We start from the raw sequence: 6,000 nt of genomic DNA on the forward strand, positions 1-6,000 counted from the left end.
ACTCAAGAAGTAGGAGAAAGGTTCCTTTTCTTATAGCTCTTACAACAATATCTCTGAATATGAAATCTCAGATAATATCTCTCCAGTAAAATCTTTCGACCCTTTGCCCAGTGAACATACATCACTATGTATAGGGCTATGAGCTTGGAGAGGAAGTATTTCCCTTCTCGTTACAATGGATATGAGTAGAAAGATTGCATAATAAATACAGAATACACTTATCATGGGATTTCGATAGCTTGCCATATCTCTACAATCTAATCCCTATGTTATAGGGTTTTCTTTGATGACTCACGATGTGAAAGTTGAATTCGCTAAATGTTGGTCGCTCTGTGTGGATTGTTGATTACGTTGCCTCGAGCATGCATATGAGGTATCCTGTTCGGACTATATCTTGCAGGCAGATACTCAGAGTTGATTCCACGTGTCACCATCATGTGATTCCACGTCAGAGTGAAAAAATTTGGATAACAATATCATTAAATGCTAAATGGAATAACTCATTAAATGCAGAATTAATATAGTACATTCGTAACTTGTTGACTGTATACTATCAATTCATTTATTGATGAGAAACCACCTTGTCTTGGAAGGCGTAATACTGAGGGAGATATAAACAATGCATAGTGAGGCATCTACCTTGCTGTAGGTAAAACGGTGTTAGCAAGATGAATTGGTTATTAGAACACTTAGCGTATAATATACGTAATAATAACTAAGTGTAATAACTTGAAGGATATGATTGTCCAGTCTACAAGGCCTTATGGTCAAAGAGCAGTTCTTAAGCTTGCTTAGTACACTGTTGCTCATGTCATTGTTGTGTATATGAATAAACCAAGTCATCTATGTACAAGGCGAGATACTTCCAGCGAGATACCTCTAAAAGGGAGTTCCTATCTATGTCTGCGTTGACTGCCTTAAAGATGGTTTAAATCACAGCTAAGTTGTTTTTAAATGATATTTACAGGTACTTAAATGGAGCGTATTTAAAGCCCACAATTTTGGGGAATACTGTTATACGATTCAAATTAAAATATAAATAACTGCCAACCTATATTCCTATAAATAGGAACAGATTTTACTGAAAAAAGGGAGAGAAAAAATCTTAAACAAAAAAGTAGTTGACTGATTGTAGAACCCTAATTCTATACCCAGAAATATCTAAATGAGATAGACTCATGGAATATGCAGAGTTAATAGCAAAACCACATAAAATCTTGGTGTCATTTTTGTTTCTATTAGTTTTCTGAAATTTCTTATAATTTTTGTGTTAAGTTTATTGCAAAAAGAGGCTCAAAATCGTTAACGAAAAATATGCGTTAACAGTTTGGTGCTTTCATTGAGAGTCTACGTGATAAAAGCTCAGAAAAATCCCTCCTAACCCAAGAGGGAATTTCTTCTCCATGCCTGATAATGGGGAAAATGACAATATTCATCGTGAAAAGACTAATTGTCGTCCTGGAAAAGAGCCAATGGGCTCACGGAGGCAATCCACTTCAAGAACTACACGTTCAACACGATCAACATGTTCAAGAAGAAGCCAAAATGATAATGATCAAAACCCAGAAACTAGGGATGAGGAAACTAACACTAATGCTAGTGGTTCTGTACCTATGAGCGAGGGTGCTTATGATCCCACTAGGTACGTACCGTTGGTTGAGTTGGAAAATCGCCAACTGTGGTAGCCGCAGCCAAGGAGACTTAAGAAAAACAACACACAAACCAACCTGATCCTGGAGTGAGAAGACCGTGAGGTTTAAGAACCAGGACGCAGGATACGGCTCAAGAAAACCCCCAGAACACTCAGGAGGAGGAACCTAGGGAACCTAGCGATGTTCCTAAAGATGAACAACAAATAATCAGGCACCTCGTTAAGAAGTGCCCTGAAGAGCCTTAGGATTCACAACCTAGGGGAATGAAAACAATTACTTACGGGAGTCTTGTCGTAAAAATGAGGACATAAGGCAACCCAAGACTAGGGAACAGGAAATCCCTCGTGGCAACGAGAGAAATGTATACAGCTTACTCCTCTTCAAGCAGGGATTACGACTAACCTCTCAACAGCTAGAGGCGAGCTGTGGCATGTCTTATAGGGTCGCCCTGTAAAAAACATCAGTTAGTTCAATGAAAGAGCTCATGTGTTTGCACGGAAAGAGGAAGCAAGGAACAAGATGAAATTCATAAATAGTGGTTCGAGAAATAAACCCAACACTGTTGCAACAAGCACCGTCTCGTTGAAGGCTGACAATCCTGGGGCCTCTAGCATAAAGAGAAAAGATGACTATAAGGAATCAGCCAAAGATAAGAAAATACAAAAGAAGCACGATAAGTACGTGGAAATTTACACCATTTATACTATGCTCAATGAAACTCGGGAAAATAGTTTTCTTCCACATGAGCACAGGGTTGCATTTTTCATGCCTAAACCCATGAGACATGCGAGGCATAGACGGGATGCAACGAAATTCTGTAGATTTCACAAGGACACAGGGCATACAATGGATGAATGTCGTCAGTTGAAAGATGAGATAGAGAGCCTTATCTCGCGTGGTTACTTTCAACAGTATGTAAAGCGACAAGGCAATGGACAAAATCAGTTGATCAGCCAAATAAGCGGGGCAACAAAAGATTACAACCTCCCCTAGTTGAAGGAGAGGACATTTTGGTTATCTGAGGAGGGCGACATCTCACTGGAGAAAGTATTAATGCCCAAGAGAGATATGTCAAGCAAATCAAGAACGACCGGTCAGCTTTCGCTCCTAAATCATCAAAGAAAGCTAAGATTGAAGAACCTCAAATTTTGTTTCTAGAGGAAGACACAAAGCACGTGAGCTTCCCACACATCGACCCACTCGTGATTACAATCCAGCTTGTCAATAAGAGAATAAAAAGGGTGTTGGTGGATTATGGAAGTTCAGTGAGTATCCTTTACAAGGATACATTGAACAAAATGGGATTGAAAAATGCGAAGTTAAAACCTTTCACGGTGAATTTGTCCAGATTCACTGGGGATAGTGTCGCCAGTCAAGGAATAATTGAACTCCCATTAACTGTAGGCGAGTCACCTTTATCCACGACTGTAATGCAAGATTTTCTAGTTATTGACTTACCATCGGCCTATATAATACTGTTGGGTCATCAAGCAGTATTTGGACTAGGAGCAGTTAGTTCAATTAAGAATCTATCTTTGAAGTTTCAAACACCAATAGCTGTAGGTGTAGGTGTAGTGTGAGGTGGCCAGTTACTGGCTCGTGAATGCTATCGCATAGAGCTACAAAATAAAAAGGCTGGCCATCAGCTAATGACAGTCGTAACAAAGGAAAGCGAGAAATAGGATGCGGATCTAAATCCTCGAGTTTAAGATGAAAAGAACGTGTTAAAACCAATCGAGAAATTGGATGAAATAATTTTAGATCCAGAAAATCCCACAAGGTAAGTATTCAGATATGATCGGGATTGACCTTAAAGCTATTTGCCATCACTTGAATATTGACCCAAATTATCAGGCTAAGAGACTAAAAAGGTGACCCTTTGATTTCGAGAGACAAGGGGTACTCAAAGAAGAGGTGGACAAGTTACTGAATAATGACTTTATACACGAGGCATTCTACCCTTCATGGATATCTCATCCTATCCTTGTCCCGAAACCAAATGGAACTTGGAGAACTTATATCGACTTTTTAGATTTAAACAAGGCATGTCCAAAGGATTGCTTTCCACTACCAAGGATCGACCAGTTAGTGGATGCAACTGCTGGACACGAGCTAATGACATTCATGGACGAATATTCTAGATATAACAAGATCAAGATGCATGTCCCTGATCAAGAGCAGACAAGTTTTGTAACCAACATGGGCCTTTATTATTATAAAGTCATGCCTTTTGGCTTGAAGAATGCTAGGGCAACATATCAGTGACTAGTAAATGAAATGTTTGAAAGGCAAATAGGAAGGAACATGGAGGTCTACATCGATGATATTTTGGTAAAGTCGGTAAAAAGTGAAGATCATACAAAAGACCTTGCGGAGTGCTTTGAGATACTGAAGATGTACAATATGAAACTTAACCCCAAGAAGTGTTCCTTTGGAGTCTTCTAAGGAAAGTTTAGGGAGTTGTAGTGGATGCGAAGGGCATTGAGGCAAATCTAGAGAAAATTAGGGCTGTGGTAGGAATTCCATCACCAACAAAACCGAAGGAAGTCCAAGCCTTAATTGGAAGAATGGAAGCTCTAAACAGATTCATATTGAAATCAACTAACAAGTGCCTACCATTCTTCAATGTGTTGCGAGGCAACAAAAAATTCAAATGGACAGACGAGTGCGAGGAAGCCTTCACAAACATAAAGAAACATCTATCAACACATCTAGTATTGGCAAAACAAATAACTGGAGAGACTTTACTCCTATACTTGGCTATCTCAGAGAATGCGATTAGTGCAGCATTAGTGCGAGAAGAGTGAAAGCAACAACAATTAGTTTACTATGTTAGTAAAAGGTTACTGGCGCAAAAATCGAGATATTCCCCTCTTGAAAAACTTTCCATATGCCTAATTCCTCATCTTGAAAATTAAGGCCTTACTTCCAGGCACATCTGATAAAGGTGTTAACTGATCAACCCCTGAGACAAGTTTTGTCAAAACTAGACGCTTATGCAAGATTGATAAAATGGTCTATTGAAGTAGGGATGTTCGACATAACTTATTACCCAAGAACATCAATCAAGGGCCAAGCTTTGGTAAATTTCTCGATAGAAGGGATAATTCCAGATGAAAGTCCACTTATCCAACGAGACATAGACAATTTGAAGATGTACGTGGATGGAGCATCTAATGAAAATGGCTTGGGTGCAGGGGTGATACAGATCTCGTCAAAAAACATTAAGTTTCACTATGCCCTAAGATTCCTGTTGACTTCGCTTTTAGCAAACGACAATGAGTCTATTTTATAAGCGATAAACAATATGTCATAAAAATATATGTATAATAAAGCAATAATAAGACACAGGAATTTTATAGAGGTTCAGCCCTGAGCAGTTCGATAATAGCCTAATCCTCGTTATTTGTATTAACTCAAGAACAAGGAAGAAGATTCCTTTTCTTATAGCTCTTACAACAGTATCTCTGAATGTATAATTCTTAGATAATAATATTGTCTTAGCTTAGCTGCGTATCGACTTTCAATCTCTCGCTCCCCTTTGCCAGTGAACATACATCACTATATATAGGGCTAGCAAACTTGAGGAGGAAGAGTTTCCTCTCTCGTTACAATGCCCATAAACAGAAAGATCATGGGATCAATGCTGAATGCAAGAATCGTGGGATTGAGGCTGAGTACACTGATAGTGGGATCATGTGTATGTTGTATCCACGTAAATTGATCCCTGAGTTATAGGGATTAAGCTGATGACTCATGATGCAAAAGCTTAATTCGCTAAATATCTTACTCAGGATGTGCCAGCGAGGCATCCTGCTCGGCCTATCTTCCGAGCAGATGTTCCAAGTGGACTCCATGTGTCACCATTCTCGTGATGCCACGTCAGAGTGCAAAATTTGGGATAACAATTCCAATTTGACAATTCAAACAACGAGGCAGAGTATGAAGTCTTGATAGATGGCTTGAAAATAGCTGAAGTATTAAAAGTCAAGAATCTTGTATGCTACAGTGATTCACAGATAAATGTAAATAAAGTTGTAGGGGAATACTAGCCAAAGGGTTTATAAATTTCAAAATACTTGGAGAAGGTTTAGAAGAACTTGGAATAGTTTTATTATTTTAAAATTGAACAAACTCCAAGAGAACAAAACTCTAATGCTGACGCCTTGGCGAAATTGGCCCTGCAAAACGAACTTCATAACTTTAATTTAGTGCCAGTGGAAGTGTTAAACGAATCGAGTATATGTGAAAAGGAAGAAGTTGAGATGATTAACAACTTGCCTACATGGATGACGCCCATAGTCAACTATCTACTCAACGGACAACTTATAGCAGACAAAAACGAGGC

Source organism: Cannabis sativa, chromosome 5, assembly GCF_029168945.1.
Source record: "Cannabis sativa cultivar Pink pepper isolate KNU-18-1 chromosome 5, ASM2916894v1, whole genome shotgun sequence".
Taxonomy (NCBI): Eukaryota; Viridiplantae; Streptophyta; class Magnoliopsida; order Rosales; family Cannabaceae; genus Cannabis; species Cannabis sativa.